The 26164-nt window shown below is 41.5% G+C and overlaps 1 protein-coding gene across 1 annotated transcript in view; it reads right to left on the bottom strand.

Moving 5' to 3' along the window:
• The window catches only part of FAM107B (family with sequence similarity 107 member B), a 57699-nt gene extending 33076 nt beyond the window's left edge, over positions 1 to 24623 (bottom strand). Inside the window, exon 1 of the mRNA XM_008638365.2 lies at positions 24493 to 24623. The gene's annotated coding sequence lies outside the window, so the exon portion shown is untranslated. The remainder of the gene's footprint in view (positions 1 to 24492) is intronic.
• Positions 24624 to 26164: the final 1541 nt, after the last annotated feature.

Raw genomic sequence — 26164 nt, 5'->3', positions numbered from 1 at the left:
CAGAAGGAGACTGAACAGAAAAGGATACTATTATCCATTGCATCCAGAGAACTGGCAGGCTTACTGCTCAAAAGCAGCTGCTTGAATATTTAGCTTGAAAGGCGGACTACTCCTTGCATTTTCTCTGGTGTGGCTTTCAGCTGCACAGCAGTGCCAAATGGCATCATGCTTCCTGCGGGACCGGAGCGCCTTTGGGCTGGGTACAAACTGCACATGGTTTATAGGGCACCCTGAAGGGGGGACCACAGCACTGGACTGATGCCAGAGGGGCCTAGAAGCTGTTGCAGAATTTCTGAGGACGATGGCTCAGTATGTTCATATCAGCAGGGTGGCTGACACGATCCATTCTCAGTGCTGGCTATTTTGTCACAGAGAAAGACAAAGAAGGAAGGAAGCAGTGAGAGACAGCGAAGGACTCCTACACTGAGAGATGCACACTAGATCGGTCCATGCTAGTCAGAGCTGGGTATGACAGATGATAACTCCAACAGCCTCCATTAAACAGATACCGGGTTTGCAGCCTACACATCTGCCAGTTTTCTTGCCAAGTACTGAAAAGCAGCAGCCATCTAATCACTAACCAGCAGTAATTCCTTTTCCTGCTTCAATCTTCTGTTACATGCTGTCACCCGGTCCCAGAGACTTAAAATATATGAATTAACAACATCTGACTTTTGTGTTGGAACAGTGGAGCAAATAACTGATAAACTGAAACTTCAAGAAAAAGGGCAACAAATTTAAGTTCACAAACCGAAAATGATTTGCAAAGCAGTAATTCAGCTGAGTGTGCAATTTTACACACATGCAGACACACAGGTTTTCCACATATTAAAATAATGCTACTAATTAAATGCTACTAATGAACAAAAGATGTGCTCAGCTCACCTTCGAAAAGCCTACCATGCAAGCAGACACCTAATAAATAGAGAGACAACTGTAGTCAGACACAATATGGCAATTTCATTCTGACACAAATCTTGCTGGCACAGAGGATGAAGTCACACATTTTCATGCAAAGCTTCCAGACTTTTCCTGGTGTGAATATATAATGTTTTGAGAGAAGCAAGAGGATTTTGTATTTAGAAGTTACTCCACCAGAAGCATGCATTGTTATCTTAAATGTTTTGCTTTAAATTATGAATAATCAACTTGTAAGATTGCTCACAGAATCTCCAGCCCCTGAAGAAGCAAACAAGATCTCAATCAGAAAAGCTGTGGGCAAACGGGATTACCAGTCTGACTTGCAAGTGAGAATTGCCTGGTGAAAAAAGGCAGAATCATGTTTCCATGTGGAAAATGTTAAAGTTATTATAACTAAATATAACAGCTCAAATTTTCCCCCTCTATTTTATTTCCAGTAATACACACACTCATGTCTGCTTGTTCCATTAGATAACAACAGGTAGCAGAACCAGTCATGTTCTTGTCCAAAATCCCCTGGGATTTGAGTCCTCCTTCCCAGCTTCCCCCAGAGGAGAGCAGAAATGCCAGGACCACACAGAAGTAGACAGGCACATGCCAGGGGGAGAGGAATAGGAAATAGCTGCATGTGGCTTTCAGACCCATCTTCAGCATGGGCCTCAAAATAGCCACAAAAGAGCCAAAATTCCTATATAAATCTGAACAAGAGAGGAGGGAAAGACTGAAAGTATCAGGATGTTCCAATTTGGAGATGTCATTAAGAACGATAATTCTGAGCTAATTAAATGGGGGGCGGGGGGGAGGGAAGGGGGGAACATAACAATCAAGCAAAGAATATCCATGTCATATGTCACCTAGATGGCAAGAGAGGAGGATTTATTCTCCCACACTGAGATATTCTGTATTCACAGTCATGGCCACAGTGCGGAATGACGTGAAGGAAAGGGCTGCTGCTTCATCCTTGTACCATTTGCTGTTACTGCACCCTCTGCCATCCAAATTCCCACTTTCTCTCACACCTTTACAAAATGTCAGTGCAGAGACTTTCTAGGAATTTGGGTCAAGTTCAAGAATCCCCATCTGCTCCTGTTGGAGAGGGATGAGATCAGACTGTAAATGAGTGGCAGACTCCTAGCAAGGAGACACGTGAATACAGTTTGGACACATATGAAAGTCAGTCCCAGCCTTCTTCATTTAAATTAACAACTTTAGACTCTCCTCTGTCTCTCTCTAATGAAACATTCATATAATCAGTTATTCATCCATTTAGGTTAAGTGCATGTATAGGCAAGTACTCTTAAGACATTTTATTAATCTACATTTATCTTAAAGCTGTTTAGAATTGCAGACGTGCATGCACAACATGAATTCTTTAAGACTTAAAAGCAATTAGGTCTTGAGAAAAGTGGCTTTGGTAGCACATGCTCTCACAGATATTTAAATAAATTCAAATCAAATACAGGTTTAAATCAGCACAAGACTTCTCATTAGACAACAGCATTTTTTCAAGTTTCCAGAGTTTTTCTGCAGTGCTTTGCACTGTGTATGTAGGAGCATGCACCTGTGCTGGTAGTCAGCTTGCAGAAGGGCTCCCCTTACAAGCCTACACACACACAACATGGCTTCAAAAATTGAATTTATAACACTTTCTTGTTATAGCTGGTAGCAATACAGAAATATATATACAAAAGGTGTCTCTTTCTGGAAGTGTTTCTCCCCACCTGACTGGTTATCATGGTAGCCCAGCGCTAAAGTCAGGAGCAGAAGGATGGTGTTCATCCACTAACATGTTCCAACTTACCTCCATGGCACCCTGGAGAGTTGAGATCAAGCTTCCTTATTTTGTAAGAAGGTGAACATTTAAAAAAATATTAAAAAATCCAAATCAGAAATCAACTTACTTGAGAAATTAGGTGGAACATGAAACTCAAGGTGGACCATGTTAAGTCCCAAGTGAGCCTTGTAAAAAAAGCCATTCTGCATTTAACCAACTCTTACACTTCTAGATGTGCAGTAATTTCAAATCCTGCCTACTTAGGCTGTAACAGAAGACTCATGAATTTTACATCACTGGAAAAAGATGACCCTAACTCTGGCAGAAAGTATTAGAATTCCTTATAATCACAAGTGTCAATCTTGCTTACATCTATTTGTTTTCCTTTTAAGTCCACAAATGGACTTCAAAGGAGAATAAACAATCCATTTCTTGGCCACAAATGCAGCCAAGAAAACACAATGTGATTATATTCTGCGTGTGGGTAAGGCCTCCTGGTTTCAAACATACACATGAACACGCAGATACATTTGCACATACACAGTCCCACATACTGCCTTGGTTAATAATCAGAACAGATCTTGATGAATCACCTCTAGTTGATATTTTTACAGTGTTTCTTGTAATAAGCATTCCCCAAATGTGCAAACTATTAAGAAAATATGTGAAAAACAGTCTGATTGGCAGACTAAAGTTGGGAGGCTGAATAACACGTAAGCCTGTTTAGCATTAATGCCAGAAATCCCTTCTCACTCTAAAAATCTGACATATCATTTACTTTATTAGTTCCAAATCAACTATTCATTTAATTTACAATAAAATATGAAATTAAAATTAATACAGATGATTTAAAATTGAAGTCATGCAAAGACAGTACTTCTTTTTTAATAGACTTTCATTTTTGAAGTGAATATTACTGCATGCTGCTGAATTCCTACAGCAGTCCACAAGGCCAGCACTGGAAGTCTATCGATACAACCATTAAGATTTCATTTACTAAGAGCTGATTAATTCAAGTCTTCCTTTTCCACGAATTAATACCACAAACTCTCCAAATATTGTGCATTTAGTTCTGAGTGTATGAGCAAAGAATGACCATCTTACACACCACATAGAATTACAATTTCACAGGTCCAGGACATGAAGCCTTTTTTAAATTGGGAAAAGAAAAAGAAAGGCAAGATAGTGCTTTACCCTAGTCAAAAGGTCACTCAACTCAGATTAACTTAGAATTCATGAAACTCTAGTCAAGAAAGTAAAAATGAAAGTCTGACCCTTAAAAAGGCCAGATGTCCCACTAGTTTCCTCTTACATTTTAGTCAAGCACATAGTTCACAGGCAGAAAAGTTTACTATGAGTCACAAATATGCCACCAGAAGAGATCCAAGAGTTTCCCTTCCAAACTACAGACAATTCCCAACAAAACAGAAGACACCATTCCAGCATCAAAGCCAAACAAAGTGAGCCAGAGGTCATCAGCAATCCCACCTAGCGGAAATGGCGATGCAGAGAAACAGCTCTGCAGGCAGATCCTGTGGCTGGAACAGCTCCCGGAGCATGGGGGTGATGAACTCCAGCAGAACAGCATCACAGTCACTCCAGCCCCTGCTCACTGCAGGAGTCCTGCTAACATTTGTGTTTACTGCTCCAAGTCAATGCCAACAACTTCACAGTCCCGACCTAATGAAAAGTGCTGTCCCACTCGACCTTCAACCCCCTCCATATTCCCACTCTACTAAGGTGGGTGCCTCTTATTCCAAACACCTCAAAGTCCATCTAAGACCCTTTTCATCACACACACAGAGGCCTTCTTCCCTTTCAATCTTTTTACTCTACAAAACTTTCAAAGGGGTTGAAAATTTTCCCTTTCTTAATCTTGACAAAATCCTTTCCCACTAAGTCCTCTGTAACCAGGCTGCTGCACAGCACCATGGCTGGAAATTAGGGGCTTATATTGGAAATGCTGAGGTAACCTTAGACACAGCATCAAGCTGCATGAAAACCCTATCACAGTACTGGAAAGAAAGTGCATTTAAAGCCTAAGAGGCTCTGTCATGCAGCACGCACTGCTGCTGCATGCTCTCAAACTTTATTAAATGGGCCTGGGTGTGGCAGCAATGAAGCACAGCCTCCTCTGACTTTGTACAGTATGAGGGCTCATTGCCACCACCAGCTGTGACCACCTCCACCCTAACAAGGAAGGGAAAGAGAATGCACTAAATTAGAATCTAGTTTTGTCATCACAAAAAGAATAAGGGAACAAAATTAGTCTGTATCGAAGTCAGTGCTGGAGGGTTACTCTCACTACCTGGCCATTATTCCCTTTGCTATTCTTTGCCCAGCATTAACACCTACCCATTCCTCCAGCCCAGTGACTCTCGTTATCATCCTCATTCCTCTGTTATTACCAAACCAGCCTTCCTCTGGGAAAGGTCTATCTATCAGCTGCAATGAACACTGGCCACTGTATTTAGCATAAAATTTGGGACTTCTGAAATTAAGACAGTAAATCACCTCTATCCTCTGCACATAAGAGACAAGTCCAGATGTGACCAAGATATAATGATGCTATTTTATTAAAAGACGAAAAGAAAAGTGAAGAGAAGCGAGTGAGACTTGGTCTCAGTGAACATTTGAAAGTTAATAACTCTACATTAATAACCCTGACGAGGACTGCTGTTAGAAAGACAAAAATATCCAGGAATTTAACACAGTAAGTTTTATTAAAACTATACTTCCACCTAAAGTGCTTTGGATTATTTAAGATTTATTTGAGTGAGAGCAAGGAGACCTCATCTAATCAGGAAAATGCTGCAATAGCCTTTGATTCAGAAGCCATCAATTTACTTTGTGTTCACAGACTATGTAAGATACCAAAAATGAAATAATAAAAAGCAGTAAAGTAAAAGAGATGATATGGCAGAAGACCCCAGGTAGTAGCAAGGGGAAGAAGAAATAATTATGTTTTAAAGACAAACTACCTGCATGCACAGTTCTGAAATTATAACATCCCTATCACATTACTGTGTGAGCTGCAGATGAAACAAAGTAATGGAGAATAACAGGGCCACACTGCCTCTTTTGAAAAGAAAACTTCACCATCACAGAAATCTAATAAAGAGAATAAAAGCAACAGGCAAAATTAGGAAAGCAGAGAATGAAAAGTAATAGTATTGATTTAAGTGGTTCATTTTTTATTTATGGATATCTTTCCAGTGGATGTCTCAGAAGGATTTTATGTTTAATAGGCATCACCACTGTGCAAATGTTTTCTAAGCAAAAAGCCCCCACTCTTTACTAAGGCAATAAATGGCTTCATAGTAGAAAGCCCTATGAAGAATTCAAGAACCAAAATGAAATGTGGACCATGGAAAGCACAAGGAAACTTATCCTCAGTGAAAGCCCTTTGACACTGAAACAATTTAATAGAAGGTGGGTGCTACAGGTGATAATGTTTTCATTTGGTAACCCTGGTAGTCTGTCAGACATCCTTGACTTCTCAAAAGAGAAGGTGTATGTACTACTGACTGACAAACCAACAAAACCAAAACAAAACCCTCCATTGAATACACAAGTCCTAGTCTCAGAGCCTTAAAGAGAGTTGCTTCCTACTTCTCCCCCTTCCAACTTCTGGTTTAAATTCTTCTAATAATTATGTTTTGAGTATTTATCCGAAATGCAGTCTATTCCAGAGACTTTAACTGTAAAACCCTGATTCAGCTAAGAAATTAAGTCCCACTGCTTAAACTACAAATTTTAATCCATAATTAATATGTAAAAAAAAGGGCTCTATTTATTTGCATAAATTGTTCTCCTCCTTCCCCAGTCTCCATAAGAGAGAATGTTGTTTGCCAATATTTTACTTCATAATTTCATTACCAGTCTCTTCTTCCCTTTCCCATCGGTCAGGTTTTGTATTCAGATAGAAATGTCTTCAGATACTGCCTGGCAGTATCCTGGAAGCAATCACATCCAGCTGAAATTGAAAATGCTATTTAGTCTACTGTGATTTTGTTGGTATCAAATATTCAGATTAACAGTAAAGATGGTGGTAGGGAAATTGTAACAGCTTTGGGAAAATGTAACATACTCAGTACCCATTTCCTTCATTTACTGAGCAAACATGCTGCCCCTGGGCAAATGAGTGTCAGATGGCTAATAGTCTCTGTGCTGAAGGGAGCCAGGAAGCAGACTGTTAATGAAGCCCAAAGGGTACTGGAAAGAGGCAGTGGGACAGGACTGGCAATCTTCTTTCAGAACCCAGAGCCTCACTGGTGCAGCTGACCTACATTCTCGAACTTGGAGTTGAAGGCCAAGTCAAAACACGCATAAATAAAATAATGGCTCAGATTCAGCGGGATGTCCAAGCATCCCATGCTGGTGAGAACAAGCCTACTACTCCAGCACAAGCCACAGATGGTAAATATGATCCCAAGCCACTCAGTTTTAACTTGCAAAAGGCCCTTTACATAGCAGACCGTACTTTGCCAGAACCTTGCGTTAGATTGCTATTTATTGACTCTGGTGGTGGTGAGAAATCCAAGGCTTTAAATGACCAACATAACCCTTGCCTTTGAAATCTAATTCGAACCAGTTTTATGACTTCCTTCTTATAAGTAATTCCCTTTATCCAGGCATCTATTAGATTTAAGAAAGAAATCATAGCAAGCCTCAATTTTCAAACTCATTTTTACCCAGTGTAATCTTTCCTTAAAAGATCACAAATTTTCTTCATGATCTGCACATCTAAATATCTTCTTGCACAGCCAGGGGCAACATCTGCATATTGAAAGCTTGCAGTCTGTGGGTTTCACTGTTTTACATCCAGAGCAAAGCACACGCAGACTCAAAATAATGCCATGCCTCCGTTTTTCTCTTCAGCGAGAAAGGATTCAAAGAAAACATATGAGAGGAGAATGCACTGGTGTTGATTTGTATTCTAGAAGTGAGCAGATGCTAAGAAATGAAAATTATTTAAGCAGAAATCTTGATTGCTATTCTCTGCAGAAGGGTTGCTGTAACATGAGCCTTTTGTTTGCTGAAGAGACAGATAAACTGCACCACTAATTAGTCACATATAACACACAAATACCCAAATCCTTTATAGCACATGGCAAATGACTCAGTTCTAATGCTCTAAATGAACACACTTTCAACTGATATTCCTATAAACGTTGTATTAAGAGAGGTAAATGAAGGCAGAGTAGATTCACAAAACCATCAAAGTGAAACTGATTTTATTTACTTAGATAAAACCCCCTGAAGCAGGCTGGGCACAAAGTGGAACAGACATCTTGTTTATAGATAAAATTTATTAAAGTAATTACTATCTCAAGTTCACAAATTGATTATTTTTTGTCCTGATTCCAGATTTTAGAATTACTAGAGCTGTCTTCTTCTGTCTTAATCACATTCCTGACTTTTCATGACTTTCTCAGCTTTGGAATAACTATCTATTGAATTGAAATAGCTAGTTGCTAACTTCCTTGAATGTAACAAAAATCAAGAAAGTACCTCTGAAAAAGTACTGAAACATTTTGCTTGTTTCTCAAAAAAACCCTGCTTCTGACCTCTTAACCAGTAAATTTCAACAGGTCATAAAGGGGGAATCCTGAAGGTGCTTAGGACGGGGCGGGTAAGTAAGGCTGCTAGACTGAATTATTTCATTATGGCTAAACTACACATTTATTTAAAACTAAATTACAAATCAGATTTTTCACCATTACTTTTATATATTTCTAGTCCAGTTAAAATTAATATTTTGACCTGCACAATCCTAAAGACCTACCCCCATTTATACATTCAAGAAAATACTTGGAAGTTACAAACCAAGCTATTCCACCCTACAACAGATTTTTGCCAATCCTGAATTTACAAGGAGCACTTAAGTCTTATCCCCACAACTGAGAACCTAAAGAACCCTCCCCTGACCTCACTCCTGTACCACAATCATGGCAGGATTCCTGTATGGAGACAAAGGCACAATTGTAGTGGGTGCTCCCATGCACCTCCTGGAGCCACCAGTTTGGCAGCAGAGCAGAGAAGACTACAGCAGCGCAGCTTTACCACTCACCAGATACCCAGAGCAGGATCTGAGTCACCTCAGCCTTAGGTCCTGAAGAAAGCCTTCAAGCTCTCCTCACTTGCATTTTTCTGCTCTGAAGAAGCAGAAAACAAATATTTGAGGCACAGGGCCCCAAGAGCTAAAGTCCTCCTCTTCTTCTTGCTACAGCCAAGATGCCTGCCCTGGAGCAATGGACCCAGGTATAGGACAGGCCCTCTTTCCTGCCTTTTATCCTCACCCTTACTGGCAACAACAGAAACCACCTGGCTCCCTATATCAGATAGCACAAGCTGTCCTAATCACCCTGCAGCAGCTGCCACCCACTCTACCACTGCACTCTCTTTTCTGTGTCCCTGCACCAGCCCTGCTCTGTCCCCAGGATGTGAGGGACCCACAGCTCCGGCTTCGGAAGTTTCAGTCCCTAGAGCAGTCCTGCACAGAGAGGTGGAACCACCTCGTAATCTCAGCCTGTGTTGGCTCAAAAATACCAAGCAAACATCGGATTGTGCACTTTTGTGTACACATGTGGATACAAGGAGGCAAGGATGGTCAAAAAGATACAGCTGCCTAAGTGACTGCAAAGCTTTTGGCACAAATTCAGGTGTGCCAGGGAGACACGGCAGAGGCTTGGGAAGCACAGCAGCTGGACAGCCAAGACAGACTTGTTAACAATGAGAGCAAGGAACAGAGCTCTGCAACAGAGAAACCTGAACTGGTTTAACTGGGTCCTTCTCCTTATAAAATAGTTATAAAAAGAAACGTGAGATTACGGGACCAGCTGAAACTGCTGTGCTAATAAAACACAGGAAACCATTGATCTCAATAATGTTTGCTGAATGCTTACAGAGAAACAGGTCTGCAGGGCTAAAATATCTTACCAGTTCTCATTTAATGTTTTTAGACATATACAGATCCTTGTGAAAGTCAAACACAGCAAGTGGAGAGAATCCACACCCAAATGATTCCACAGTAATAGTGGGTTTGCTGAAATTTTGAATGCAGAAGATAGCAAAGGTTTTCCTGCATAAATACAAGACTGATAACTTAAAAAAAGCTGTCCACAACCTGCCATAACAACTTAGTATCACCCATCTCAAAGAAACAAGAGCAACATAAGGAGTTCAGAGAAAAAACTCAGAAGTAAATACAATTTATTTTTTTCTTCACATGAATGACTGTGCAACTGAGATCCTCTTAAATTTAAGCATCACTAACAGATTAGCCAAAAAGCTAAACTAGAAACCCAAAAAGCAAAACTAGAACACAAAAAGAGAGATGGAATTTACTTAACAAGGTCAACAATAGATCCTGGCACATCTCTGCCTCAGGAAAAAGAATTTACAAATGGAAAAGACACTTACCACAGAGTTTTGTAAATATGGGTTGATGCTCACACACCACCACTCAGCGTAACATGCAAAAATTCACCCTTGTCAGATGCACACACATACCCCCGAAGCCACACATTTATGGCAGCTTTTTCCAGAACCAGTCAGAAGTTTTCCTTTATGTCCACAGCTGATGAAGTACCATTGCATGTGTACCTACCATATCATGTCGAATTCTCCTGGGTTTTGAAATGATCCGCACTTCCTACTTAGAGCTGGAGCTAACTCATTTCCCAAAGAGTTTGGTTATACATCTCCCTTGATGAAAAATTTAAATTGTTCAGCTAAGACGCAGTGTCTTTTTACCCCAAGACACTACTCCAGCAGGAGTTCAGTAAATAATGTGAAACAAAACCAGGGAAAGGAATCAAAGTGTTTTGTAACTAGCACAGAAAGGGTTTGGGGTTTGTTTTCACAAAGTTCAAACAGAAGAAGTTTTATGACTTAAGTAGAAGGAGTGCCAAAGAGTTTGGAGAAGGAAGGTTTCCATTAAACAGATCTGAACTGGTTCAACAGTAATTTGAGCTCTGTATGAGCTCACATTTTGCTGTGCCACTGTCAGCAGTGAAGCAAAAACTTCACAAAACACAGGAGGGAGCTGATGACAAATGAGAGGGCAAGAGGCAATGCAAGGCCAGCTCTGAAATAGTTACTTGCACTGTATTACAGCCTGCCATGACAGAGCCTTTCCCACATTTTAAAGCTGCAAACGTAAACACCACTTAAAAGGAAATTTACGTGAATTGTGAAGCAGGGAATGAAAATAATGGGCTGGAAGAAAATGATGAGTTTTCCTATGCCTCAAGGAGCAGCCTTGGGATGTTCTGGCTCTCAAGAGGTAATCATGGTTACCAGGGCTCTCCATTTGTAGGGAGCAGGATTTCAGGATGGTGTTTCCTTTCCCCCACCCTTTGCAGGCTGTCAGGAGAGGCTGCTATCAGCTGTGGCAAACCCCACTCTGGGACATGGAGATGATGTACAGCAGCTCAGGACAGCTCATGGGCAGAAAGCTCAACTGCTTTTGAGGTCTGGCAGAGACAACTTAAGGAGTTGTCTTTCACCTGCACGTAAGTCAGCTCTGATTCACAGCAGAATTATAATTTTGATGGTGAAAAGCAGCTACTAAAAATGCTTTCTTGCAACAACACTGCCAAGAAAAGAGCCAGGAGACTCTCTGACAGCATCTGCAATTTATGGGAAATAGGCAATCAAGGAGCCATTGTGGGGAGGCTCAGTGGTGGGTAATGCTGCCTGGAGTTCATCCCTGTCTGCCAGCACCTATATCGCACAAGGGCAACTGAGCACATTCCCATCAGTTCCTGCAGCAGGTAATGCAGGTGACCCTTTGGAAAGGGGGGCCCACAATCCCACAGCGTCAGCCCACAAGAGGGTGACTGGGGAGAGTCACACCAAATCTGCAGCTGACGTGAGTCCCAGCTCCTGCCTGGTGCCAGGGCTGCACTTACAATGGTGCGGATGCTGTCCCTGCATTCTCCCCCGTATGGTACACACAGGATGGCACACAGGGGACAGCTGGGCTCTGGAAGGACATGGTGACATGGTTTGTCTGATGGGGATCTAACAAGACACCACTTCCTCTTGGGCAGCATGGCAAGTCTCCCTTCTGACAGCTTAACATTTGATCCACAGATCTGCACATAATCAGCTCAGTGTTAGGATCTGCAGTTAAACCCCATTTATTGTCTGAACCTGAAAATTAGAGACAAAAACCAGAAGATTCAGGGACAAAAAGTAAAGCAAGGCAGTCAGAGTTGTTTCCCTCCTCGCTACACATGACTGTAAATGCAGCCAAAGGACATCCACTGGCAGGCAGAATTGATACTGGTTCGATCCCTTCTAGAGAGGCGAGCAGGCTGTTACTATGCTCCAGCAGAAAAAGTTGGGAATTACTAAAAACCTCACAGAAGTTTGGAGCAGGGAGGTTCATTCCTCCTGGGGAAGGCAAAATGAGTCACCGTCTGCAGTGGCAGCCCAGCTGCCCAATTCCTGCTCAGACAGTTTAAAGCCTGACTGAGTGGTGAACAGCACTTGCAGCAAGACATCGCATCAAGAGAAACCAGGTTAATGGTACAGGAGGCAAGGCACAGGCTTTGCTCAACAGGAGCTCTCCTCTCCCAGGAGTTCTGCAGATGGCATCCTTCATACTGCAGCAAATCCAGACAATGCTGGAAGTGTTCAAGGCCAGACTGGATGGGGCATCGAGCAACCTGCTCAAGGTGTCCCTGCCCATGGTAAGAGTGGTGCAACTAGACAATCTTCAAGGTCCCTTCCAGCCCAAACCATTCAGTGATGCTACAAACCCTGGGCACACCTTACAAGAGTATCAACAGGAATCCTGCTATGGGACTCATACTTTGCATATAGGAAGGCAATTTTAAATATGGATTGGCTTGATAAAGGGGACTCTTTAGTACACCAGTGCAAACATGCAAATGAACAGAAACACATAACCTGAATAACCAAGATTTCTTTGCATATTGAGACTTGCCAGCCAGTTCTTCTTCAGGCTTCACTGTAAATGGAAACATAAGTATTTTTGATAACCAGTAATAATGACTTAGGAGAATCTCTCTGATTTTTATATATTACATGGGCAAGAAGCCAGACAGAGCATTTAGTTAATTAAAGTTTTATTGATAGTAGTAAGTGGTACATTTCTGACATCCTTCTTTTTTCCTCCCCTGTAGAAAGTGACCCTCGCCTTCCTTGATGTGCAAACAAAAGAAAATAAGAAAAAATAACTATGTTACTTCCTGCAAGAGCCAAGTAAAAAAGCTACCACAAAAATAAATAAATAACAACCAAATTCATCATTCAACATAGCCATACCCACAGAAACACTAATTTGCAGATGAAATGGGAAAGAACCTTGCCTAGGCTGCTAAAGAGAAATTAGATAGATACATTTCAAATAAAAAAACAAAGGCAGGAAGTAGGAAAAAATAATGAGATCCTTATACTCTGCAAGTTGGCCAAATGCATCAACCCTTGTTATATTTGGTTTTCATGTGTTACTCACTAGGCATGTTCATGCACTGGGAAGAAAACCAGATAAAACATGTGGTTATTGGCCCACAGAGATATCACAGCTAGAATGCAAGTTCAGGTCTGCAGTAGCTTTCCTTAATAAGTTCTTTCTCTATTTAAGCAAAGATTGATCCTACATGATGTGACAGGCCACCGATACAAATAAATTGCCTTATGATATGATCTGTGAGCAGCCAACATATATTCACCATGGGCTGAGTTCTGTACTAGCATGTCTAAGTTTCCACTTCATGTAAAATCAACTTTTATCTCTCTGTGATACAACCCAGCAGTTGAAATCAATGCTTAGTCTTTCAACCCAAAGGCCTGCAGCCAGTTTACAACTACATAATTTGAAATAACAGGAGTTTCCGATCCATTCCAATTTTCAAGCCTTTGTGATGCACATGTCATTGAATTACAGGAACAGCTCATGCAGTTACAGAAAGCTTCTAGAAGGAAGTGATAACTGAACATTACCCTTTACAGCTGTAACCAAATAATGGGACTGAAATACATTGGGTTTTTTCCCCGCCTCCAGCTTTACAGAATTTCATGTGGTTCATGGGTCAGAAGGTCAGCAAGGACAAAAGTATTATCTGCTGCTCCCCACTCGCTACCCACAAACTGCCAGTTAATGCTGAAGGAAATCGGAGTGGTTTGCTTGCGCAACAGGCCTTTCTAAAGAGGTAGCAACCATGTAGTAAAGCATTTACACACGAGATAGGGCTAGGATGCCATTGTGATGCCCACATCTTAATGAAATCAGCATGGCTCTAGCAAAACCAGAGCCACCACAGGGAGTTCCCTGGGTACAAAGCTAAACTGCAAAAACACATCCAGGGAGAGATTGTTCCGTAACCATGAAGCAAATACAGGGCCAGGTCAGGAATTTAGGTGAAACAACCTTCTTAGATTTCTTGTATGATAATGTAAGTGTGCACATGCAACCTGCCCCATAACTTTTGGCCAGTTTCAGCCAAATTTTTAAAGGGTTTGAAGCCTCCATGAAACTCCCCTAAACTTCATGTAAACTGATGGCCGAGCAATGAAAGATGCCAGGAGTCCTGGCTCTGACAGGCTTCAGTTCAGTGCTGCCAGACAACAACTGCAAGTAACAGCCTTTGGCAGAATGTTAAAAGCAACAACAAACAAAGAATTTGAATCAACAGGAAATGAATTGTCAGAAAAACAAACCCAAGGTTTATGGAAGGCAAAACTGGAGGATCCCCACACTGACCACATGTGAACTGTTATGACAACACGCAACACAGAAGAGGTCAAGTTTGTGATGATGGAGTGAACGATTCACACAAGCTTATCTCATACAGCTCAGATAGAAAGTGTACAGCTTCGGGCTGTAGCAGAAATACATATGGTACAAACAGATATACCCTTCTTTTTTCTTAGTTACCTCATATTTCACTTTTTTTACAGTCTAATATTACAGTGTGACCCATTTTCTTTCAAAGTTTATCAAACACGATGAAAGGATCAACTCTAACATACCTACCTACCTCATTCTTTCTCAAAGTACGTGTCCTGTTAAGACAGTTCTGGCTTCTGGGGCACATTTAAAGGAAAAAAACCAAAACCAAACGCACACACAAAAAAAACCACAAGAAAAAAAAAAAAACCAGCCCAAAACAAAACAAAAAACCCCAGCACAAACAAACAAAAAAAGCCCCAGAAGCCAAAATTATTCCAATTTAAAATTAAAATACCTCTTCTATAAGGAAAAACACACCATCAATGTCATGAACATGATTAAAATTTCAGAATCTTTCAAGAACCACTTCCAGTAATTTTACAAATTTCCTGTTGTTTGTAAATTACAGAATTGGCATCTACAATCTAAAGCATCTTTCACTTTAAGGAAAAAAAACCAAACCCTACTAACCTTTAAAAAATTGCCATATATGGGATGGAAACATAACTCTGCTGCAATGAGAATAAAGCCAGTTTCCTCCAAACCCTAGATTAAATTATAAACCCTAGGCAAAGGTAAAGAAAGGCCTTCTCAGAATGCTCTAGTCCCTTCTACGAACTTTAAAGTAGTAACACTTAAATCTAGTCTAGACTTTCAATGTCCCAAACTTGAATGATTCAAGCTTTTTAACTTCCATTCAACCACTCTTCATTTAACACTTTGTTTACAGAAAGATATTTAAATTGTTCTAAAGAGCACCACAGCTCACTGTAGAACCTTTTGATTCTCTAGCAGGCACTATCATTTATTTACTTTAGGTTTTCCATTATTCAGGTGCTGGCTAGTGCACATTCAAATGAATCACAAACAGCAGAACAAACAAGACAGTTCAGGCAAAGGAACACAATTCAAACAACATCCAGTATGGGAGACATTTAGACGCCCAGAGAACTAGGAAATTCTTGCTCTGCTTTTAACTTAGCATGTTTAGAACCAAAAAATTATCATTACAGAAGACTGAAATTGCTTAAAGTTACACAGAAATGCCACTAAAAACTCCCTATCTCTTAATTTTCACCAGTGATACAAAGGCATTGTCCAAAAACACTGCAATAAATAGATACTGCAATGAATTCTTTCCAAAATTCCTTCCAAATTAATATCCAGAAGAGGAGGAGAGAAACCCCAAAGCCTGTTACAGGACTACACTGTTCTTCCAAAATACACAAACATTGGAGTGGTGCAGTGACCAGGTGTGTGCTACCACCCCAAGACCACGCAATTTAGAGAAGTAAGAATTGTGCTTGGAGATCCACCATCCTTTCCACTAAAAAAATAACGATCCTGGATGGCCCTTGTGATCCAGGGAACTTACCAAAAGGAAAAAAACAAAAACAAAAAAAACCCCAAACAACAACAACAAAAACCCACAAAACACAAAAAAACCCAAAAAAACCCAACCAAACAAAATTATGTTATGCTCAGCCAAAATTGCAATGAAAATTAACATTTGACCAAGACAGAGAGAAACTGACATTTAATGAAGCTGCAGTTGATGACATCCCATAAAATTATGCCAATCACTTGTCTTTGAGTCAGCTCCATCTCCACATTTAGTACAGGGCTCTGGCTGACTCACACCAATCCTGGGAGATAAGTAAAGGAAATTTCGAGCATGATTTTGCTGCAGCTTTTCATGATGAACTGTAAATTTGCCTAGTTCTCTTCATTTGAACTCTAGTTATTTGAAAATTTAATTTAAATTCCAATTTGTTTTTAGGAGTTTTCTCAGAAGCAACAAGCTTAATGGGGGTAATGCTGGATGCACAAAATTGGCAAGTAGAGAAATGATCTAGTCTAAACAGATTCTGTTTTCAGTAAGAAGCAGCTTTTTAGGCTGCTTACTTGCCTAAAGGCATTTATGGGAAGAAGATTTCTATATTGGGATAGTGAGTTTATGCTTGAAATATGAAGTTTATATTATCTTTTCATTATGTTTCTATTTGCATTGTTTCATCTTGTCTGTTGTTCTCTTGGTTCAAAGTCCCAAGTTCACATTCTATCCTTGCATTAATTAGTTATAGCTTTAGGCAAGTCAATTCAGGCTTTGTTTCTTAATCTTTAAAAGAAAGACAATAGTAAATATTTATGTACTCTAAATAGATATTGGAAAGATGTGTTACCCTGACACAGTCAGTTTTTCAACCACACCACTCTATAAAATTCTATGCAAAAATTACCCAGTCTACCCACATTAACTGGAATGGTTGTAATTTTTGTAAATGGCCTGTGGCACTCCCTATTCTTTCCTTCCTCAAGGAGACCATTTCCTACAGTACATTTCAAAAGCCTCCCATGCAGCAAACCATGCTACCCAGAGCTGAGTTCATGGCATCCTAACTATGACAGTTAAAAAAAAAAAAAAAAAAAGTACATTGATTACAGAGACATTTAACCTTAGGAATCTGAATTACTGTATATCATAGTACAGAATTTTTTTCCACTCCTCTTCCTGGGGGAAAATACAGAGGAGTAAGAGCTCCTTATGTCATTGCTTTTACAGCAATAATTTTTCTGTGATATTCAATGTTTTGTTGACTAGTGTCTGTAATCTGGTCCTTTCTAAATCCAATCTTTGCCTGACTTCCTCGCACACAAAACATCTGCACTTACAAAGTAAATTAACTACATCTGTGCCTGCTCTACTAGTCAATTAATCAGCTTCCTATTAGGGAGAAAAAATATCCTAAACCAAGGTGGGAATCTGGAAATAAAATAAAGATGAACCTCAAGCCTTGTGAAGCATCAAACCTGAGCAGGAAATCAGCTGGGGCTTCTTCATCATTAGAGATAAAACAGGAATAAATAAACTCACCACTGGCTCAAACTTTAATTCTTAATTCTACTAGTGCTGATGTTACTTGCAACAAAGAGATTAAAACCCAATACTAAAATGGGAGGAAGGGGTTGAAACAGTCCCTTAGAGCAGTCATTTAACAAAGCACCACTTTATCAATGCATGCCATGCCCAATTTGATTCATTAATTCCATTTCAGTGCTGGAAGGAATAAAGTCTTTGAAAGCACACACTCTTCTACTTTAAAGCTGATTCTAAACTCTTGCCTTCAGAGCACAGAACAGCACTCCCCCTATATGCCACCAGATGCTGACAGTCAAAACGATTAAGCATTAAAACAAAGCCTTCCATCAATACAAAAAAGAATCCACAGGGAAGTTGAACAGGTGACACTACCTGTTCTTCAGCAACAAGTCTCCTTCATAATCCTGTGGTGGGAATGAAAACTACAATGCTTTGGAAAACAACTTTACTGAAAGCTGATATGAGGATGCTTCAGCAATTAAGAATTTTGTACACCAGACACCGAGATCTTAATTAGAACATCAGTATAAACCTGGGCATCCTTCTGGGGCAAAGCTGTTGCACATCCCACACTGAGCCCACCACAACCTCAGCACCACAGAAATTAGATCCTCTCCCTGGCAGATGCTGCCTGCAGTCATCCCGTGCTAGCAACACTAGGACAGCTTTGGGGAAAGGAAGAACTACTTAGCCACAGGAAATCATGGCAGTGGATTAGGAAGAGACTAGACAGACACAGGAACTACAGTTTGAGCAAAAAATTTAGCTACTTAGGTATCCATATGGCCCACTGCCACAGCATACAACAAGTCCCCTAGGACTTAAATACTTCCCCATCCTGAAGTTCTTTTCCCAGTTCCTTTAAAAAGATATCCCAGTATCACTGACCTGACTGACTCCTGACTGCATTTTGAGTGGGCCTCCAGTTTTAGAGTCATCTGCTCTAAAATTACACAATTAAAGTGACAGCAGTTTTAGAAATGTTCTAGAAGAAAAGCACTGGTCTAACTTGTATTAAGCCCTGTTTTCTTTGAAAATCAGATTTACTGTATAGACCAGTGTTTCTCCTCCCTGCAATATTTTTGGCTGAAGCTGGCAAATGGATTACATTTAGCTAAAGAACACGTTGTCTTGGATCTGTTAATCCTATTAGTTACCTGGAAATAGGTACCAAGGTTGAGGAGATGCTTTTTTAGTGCTTCTATAGAGAAAAAGTAGGCCCTAACTAGCTGCAGAGCAATGAAGCAGCTTTATATAGATACATAATGTTACACTGGAAGTTTAAGTAAAAAATCTGTCTCTCCATCAAAGCAGCTGCATTCAGTGCAAGAAAAATTTTTCCACTTCAACCCTCATACCAACATGCTTCACCTTTTTCTGTCTCTAATATCCATTCACACACCCTTACTTAAACTGTAAGTTCTTCAGGGCAGAGACTGTCTCTTTACAACAGTGATAAGCAGGAAGGGCCCTCAGGCCACTGGAAAAAAACCCCCAATAGTTGGCACACTTATTTTCTAACTTCATGTGCTAACTTGTCCTCAAATCCTTAAGCAAAGAAATTATTTTATTTTGCTTACATACTACACTGAAAAAACACCCAACCAACAAACCAAAACAAAACCAGTCATTGCACATTCAGTAAATTAGATTTACAGAGGAAACTTTGAAGGTACAGCACTTTTGCCCAATTAGGAAAAGGATGTACCATATAACATGGCCAGGTGATCCTCTAACCTCTCCCTCTTTATGCCCAGTTGAATCAGTCATTAACTGCAGACAAAGCAAGACAGGCCCAAGAACTCAGACTGGAGCTTCCCCAAAAGAGATTTTTGATAAAATGGCATCTGTAACATCTGCTTTGGCCTTTTAAACTAAATCCTCCACCTAAGACTGACAAGCACATTCACAAACTCCAGTCTTCATTACAAGCTTCAAGGCTGGCTTTCTAGTTACTCTGTTTCAGAAAAATATTTTTTAAAATCTTTTCAACACGATTTAGTTTCACACCAAGAGATAAATGCTTTCTGCTCTTCAGAGACATTAATTTTCTTGAATTCTAAACCTTGCTTTCAAGGTATTTTCTGAAAAAGGAAGAATATGTTTGCTCATATTTTGTGTAAGAAGTTTATGACTTGCTCAGCCTTCTTGTACTTGAAAGAACAAACAGATAAATGAACAGTAATGGGCAGGCTAACATTGCCTTTGGAGAGTCACTCCCACAGTTTCAATCTGTGGTAACAAACCACTCACAGGACAACCCTTGCATAGCCAGGGCTCCCTTCCAGAACACACCAGACTCTGTGTGCCTGAGCACTTCTGATCAGGCACTGTGTCACTGCGCTGCTCACTATGACAAAGGACACAGGAGAATGGTGGGACAGTGACAAGGCAAGCCAAGCTCACCTTCCAAAGGGCATCTTTTTGTGTGGCAAAGCCACTGCCCGCACCCCTGACATGCTGGGTACAACCCCCAGCACTTGTTTGCTTCTGCACATTAGACAGGGATGGCCTCAAATGTATTTGAGGCTTGGAAGAAAAGATTGGTTTACTTTTAGAAATACCAAACCATTGCCTTCCAGCCAATGAAAATCCCCAAACTACCATGATTCTCTCCCTAGCTTTTCCTACATTCTCACGTGAACTGGGTTATGAATTTCTGACAGACTGTTTTCAGGGAGCAGCACTGATGTGCCAGGTATTATGGGAGTTTAAGAGGTGTTTTACAGCTTGCCTTATATGTCATAGATCTTCTTCACGGACAAGTAACCTCGAAAAGCCCTAGGATGAAAAAAAAACCAAATCCAACCATAGGACCATGAAAGAAATCATAACCCAATGAAACTCCTCCTCCCTATTCTCTCCAAAAATAAACTCCACAAATCCCAGTGGCTTCAGATAAAAATTGGCTTTCTTCTTCTACCAGCAGCCAAGCCCCAAACTGCATCTCAAGGTGAGGCCAAGCACCCACTCTTCCTTGAAGAGCACCAAGGAGCTCAACCATTGCAGCAAGTCTGAAGGACATAGCAGCAATGCAATGTGACACTCAGCAAGTCATCTTTGTCCTCAGTGATACTTCAGAGGAAACTGAGGTAGCAGAGACATATTTCAGTGAAACAGCAGAGCAGTGTACATGTTTGAAGGGCTGCTCAGCTAGTCATCGTGCCAGGAAGAAGAAAGGCTACTCTGACTTAAACTCCTCACTCTTCAGAGGCACTAAACAGTAAAGCTGTACCTCTGTGGTGTTTCTAACATGCAAAGCTACCCCAGACCATTCCCTCTGAGCCCTGTCCTTAAGTGCTCCACTCAGCTAGAGGTGCACTTCACCCAGTTGACAGCATAAACTCCAGCTTCCCTGAAATCTTTTCAGCTTGTTTAGAAGCATCCAGCACAGGCACTGGCCTAGATTAGGAATGCAGTTATGCACACACGAATGGTCTTGACCCACTTCTTGTCACATCGTCCTGGCTACTCAGAGCTGTGAACTCTATTTATTATTAGCACCAGAACAAAAAAAAGCCTGTGTATGTACATGAGGTCTGACAAATGCCCACTCACTGCACAGGCAAGGAATGAAAGGAATTGCTCTACTATTTGCCTTCATCATCCTCCTCTCGCCAGCCCACTGAATGCCATGACTATTGAAATACCTTTGATGGGCAGTGTTTGCCTCCCCTTCAGGGCAGACACTGCTGACTGAGTTAGTTAGCACCAGAGGGCACAAGCATGGTGAACTGGACATCCTTCAAGGAGCACAAAAGAACTCTTGATATTCAAGTAAGGAAAAGCAGCTCACAGTGAGCTCCCCTCCACACAATAACACTTTCAAGACTTAGTTTCCCCTGCCTAAAATATACTAGACTACAAACCAGAGGGACTGCTTCAAATGAAGCCAAACATGAGGACAGTTTCTCCTTCAGAAGCATTCCTGGGTTTCAGCTCTCCTGCTTACAAGAAAGGTAAGTAAGTCCCCAGTACAAGGTAAAAAATAAGACCCATCCCACCACAAGCAGCAAGGCTGCTCTCCAGGATATTAAAATACCCCGCACAGCAGCAGCAGCACTTTTCACGCTTCATCATCACAAGCTCTCTACAGGACTCTAATGCAGCTCTCACAGAGAGTCTGTAAATGTAAACGGCTGAGATTTGCTTAAGGACAGCACAGAGGTTTTACAGTTCATCCTGAAAGCACAATGCTGCCAAAAATTGCAATATAAATGTAAAAATAACGAAATTGAGCTCATCTAAATGAAAGGGATTTGTGCCACTGTTCCTAAATGACTGCACTATTTCTTTCTTTGAAGAGGAGCATGTATGTGCACAAAAGGCAACTTTCTGCTTTCATGTTGTCAAAGACATTTTAAAAATGTAAGCAAATCCAAAAGTTTTGCTTCAAGGATAAATAAAGCTAAACAAGGCAAAGGTTATTTCATTTGTGCTCCCTGCTGACAGCATAAAACTAGGATCCTTGTCCCACCTAAGCAAGCTGATGATCTGCTAAAGACTCAAATTCCACTGCAAACTACATCTATGCTACAAGCAAACTGCACGAAGTCACCACAAAACCTGCCCCTTCAGTTACACGCCCAGGCTAAACCAGTGGAGGAAACACTGATTTCAAAAGTTATTTTTAAATGTGATACAGGCCAGCAGACAGCACTGCACACAAACGCTCCAAAATCTTTGCGACTTATTCTTTTGTAGACACAGTTGCAAACACTGCTCTCCCACCTGTGAGAGTCCCACCCTTCATTGCACAAAACTTACAGCACTGGACTAAGCACAAGATATAGGCTGTCAGCACAAAAGATGTTTTGAAACCAAAGTTACAAACAGGACTGACTTCACAATTATAACCACCAAGCACCAAACACAGCACTGTAAGGAAAAGCACTACTTCAGTTTTCCCAAAGCAACAGAGCACAAAGGTAGCAGGTAACCTCCAGTGCTTTGAATGACATAGAAAAGGGAAGAAAAGACCACATCTTTCCTTTTTTTGCAGATACCAGTGCTCCCTGCTCATATAACCCCGTAAGATTTCTGCCACAAGAGAACTGCCACAGGCCACTCCCTGCTGTCATGCAACACCCACAGCCCTTCATACCAACACCCCAAAGCAGAAGAGCAGCCAGGTGAGAAGAGCAGCTACGTGAGTGTCTGTGCATAGCACAAGGAAGAGAAGCCACCCCTTCAGAAACCACTTTTTTAAAAAAAAAAGCACAAGCCTGGTTTCTCAGGGTGGGGATCTGCACTCAAACCTCACCCAGCTGCTGGGGTCACAGAAAGGCAGTACTGCTCTTGATGTGACCCGCCTGGCTCTGCAAAGCCTCCTCTGCCCTTCTGCTGGCACCTGCTCACACACAGCTGTACAGTGGGACAGATGAAGGATCTCCCCAGAGACCCAGCCAGAAATCCATGGGTAAAAACAGCACCCACTACCTGAAGGCAGGTATAGAAAGAAGGAAAACGTCCCGTTCTTTTTCTTCTCTCCTGTGTATGCTGAGTATCTTTGTTTAAGTACTTATCACTACAAAACCCTTCTGTTTTCCACAGTCTAACAAAGACCAACATGCATGGTGGTGATGGAAGAGCAGTCAACCACTGAGTGCATCACAGCTGGGTGACCCAACCAATTTCCACATTGTGCCTTTTGGGCTGTGCCTCTTCTCCCACTCCTTCTGGCAGGAGCAGTACTGTCATTTCAATGCTTGCCAATAGCTCAGGACACACAAATTCAAGTTCTTGCACCACTACACAGTTCCTGGGTGGTCACAGGGAACTCATTTTCTTGCTTGTGCTTTTATTCCCCATCTGCAAAGGAAAGGTGTCTTCCCCACAATGGGAAGATGTGGTACCTTCCCACTTCAGTGTGGTTCTAGAAGGATTAATATAAATGAAGCATTCACAAAGGTAAGCCTGACAAGAGCATGCAAGACAAGTGGAAGTATCACTGATAAATGTAGTTCTAAACAGATAATTTATCTTTCTCCTAAAAAAAATATTTTTCCTGTCAAATTTGCAGCTTTATGTTCAGGTTAGCATGTGAACAATTCTCTTTCCACAGCTGAATCCTTCCACTGTCTTATGTCAAAATGAAACATCAAAACCCTGACTTACATGCTTTTTAAATAAACACAGAGGAGTTGCAGGCTCCTTGCAATATTATATTGTGCTGCAAACCATACTTCACTGACAGTCAAAAACACACCAGGTCTGGCCAAACCAGAACAAACTTTAGAGTAATAACTGCGTTGAAGAAGCGTTACGCACATTTTCTTCTCCTTCACAGTGAGACGGTGCATGTATCTTGCTCTTTGATACTGTGTCAGAATGGTATCAGCCCTGAGCTGTGTCAGACACGCTCTTTTTGTGTTCTTATGAGATGCAAATAGATCCAAAGTTGTACAGCGCAGAGATGTCAGATACAAAACGGCTCAGCAGAAGCTGAGCATTGAAACTGGCTCTGTTTACAACACCACAGTCCCAGAACAGACTAAGAGTTGGCCACATGTATTTAATACTGTTAACCATGTACAAAGATAACATAGCTTTATTCAATAAAATATTTTCTTTGAAACTTTGATACAGCCAAAGTTCTGTTAGAGCCAATTACTGGTTAACAGTTCCACTCTTCTTCCCACAGCTAGCAAACATGATTATTTCCTTCTCTCTTTCCCCATTTTTCCTTCTGCTCCAACTTTTAGGTAATTTTCCTGTCCTTACTGATGTTGTGAAGAAGTGCTCTCAAAACCAGTTGTTTCTCAGCATCCTGAGTACGGGCCGTGTGTAAAAACTGAGTGACTTCCCCACCCCCATCCCAGTCTACCACTCTCTCTCAAGCCAGGCTGTTCCACTGCGTGACTCTGACAAACAATCTGCCACTTCAGCAAACGCACTGACCAGAGCCACCACACAAATCAGATTGTGAAGGAGAGCGTGTGCGAGAAAGATCTCCCAACTGCAGCTGCCACACAGCTCCTCACTTACCCAGTCGTGCAGGGGGGGTGCAGGGTTCAACACAGTCTCAAAACCTTTAAATGCCTGGAGGTGAACTGGACTTCAGAGAAACTTCTTAATTTTGAAGAGAGAAAAAAGATGCTAAGACTGAAAAAGAAGGAAGAGAGTAAATTAAGGGATATGAGATCTGAAGCAGAAAGAAGAAAGCAAGTGGGAAAGTATTGTGAGGACCTGATGAGAGAATTCTCCCCTTTCTTCAAACTTTTGGGAAGCATCAGCATGCCATTTCAATTAACAATACTCAAGTGGTGAAGACAATATAGCGACACTACTCTTGAGCATTAGGGACGCAGAAGTGACATTTCACCTGCCAAAATCATCCCTGGCAAAACTCTACCATCACCAGTGGAACGACACCAAGCATGAAATTGGCCCAGAGTTGCATTAAGACAATAAAGGCTTTGTTTCAGGAGATATGGGGCATTTCTGGTTCCTTATAATAAAGCTCAGCAAACAATTGTTTATTGTCCCTGAGCAAATATCGCTGACACCAAACCAGCAGCCACCACATTCATAGAACACACTGTCTGTCCATATATTGCTAGGAAAACATCCATCAACAAAGCAACAGATTGCCACTGTCCTGTTCATATCACAAGGAAATTAAAGACATTTTAAATGGCTCCCAAACTGCCTACCAGATCCACAAGCAGTCATTCTCATTTTCAGCAACATCCTTCCACACTCCTACTTCTCTGCCAAGTCAATGAAAGTTAAATGTCCTGACTGGTGCTACAGGACTCAGTGCACACACAGACATACAACAACGCTCCACTGCCAGAGTTATTCAACAATACTCCCACCACAAACTATACACTGCAACCACACTATGCTCGCACAGAAGCATCTTTTTCTCCTTCCGTTGCATTTTTGTTTGACCATGCGAATTCTCAATGAAATCCCACAAGTTCACATGTTCCTACCGCTCTCTCTAGTTTGCCACAAGCATGCCCTGGACTTACAGACTCTGCTCCAACGCCAGCCACGGCTGTACACCACATCTGCACAGTATCGATTTATGCCAGACCTCATTAAGCTATGAAAAAACTCAATGGCTGAAGCAAACAAGTACTTCAGGCACACAAAGTTCCTGTACTGCACCCTTTCTCCTTATGCACCCCCAAAGTGAGTTCATCCGTGCAGTTTCCCTGGCCAGCTGTGCAGCCTTTCAACCCAATGCATAGGAAAACCTGGACATTTGAATTCTCGGGATCCTTGAAGGAAACTTTGACCGATCCAGGTGGGAGCGGTGGGAGCAGAGAAGCAGCTCCTCGGGGCTTGTCCCGCTCCCAGCTTCTACTTGTTTTAAAGATCTGTAAGGAGACATCCACTGCCCACACCAGAAGTTCAGCTGCTCTGAATGCCCATTTTACAGGGCACCACATATAGGAAATACAATATTTATCTTTTTTATCTGCTTTTCCGACTCCTCTACACATCCACCACTACCCACTCCCCCAGTCCTGCCAGCCTGCACCCACAGACCCCGCGGGACTATGGGGGTGCTCACACGGCTGCAAGAGTCACCAAAGGATCAAAGCTGCCCCCAAGAAGGCGCCGAACACACCACGGACACACCGAACACCCACCGACCCCACGACCTCGGCGAGCCGGGGACACCCGCAGGGGGGGGGGGGGCACG

This window comes from Corvus brachyrhynchos, unplaced genomic scaffold (genome assembly GCF_000691975.1).
Source record: "Corvus brachyrhynchos isolate BGI_N302 unplaced genomic scaffold, ASM69197v1 scaffold307, whole genome shotgun sequence".
Taxonomy (NCBI): Eukaryota; Metazoa; Chordata; class Aves; order Passeriformes; family Corvidae; genus Corvus; species Corvus brachyrhynchos.
The sequence above is the reverse complement of the archived record's forward strand: the minus strand, read 5'-3'. Positions and strand labels throughout refer to the sequence as shown.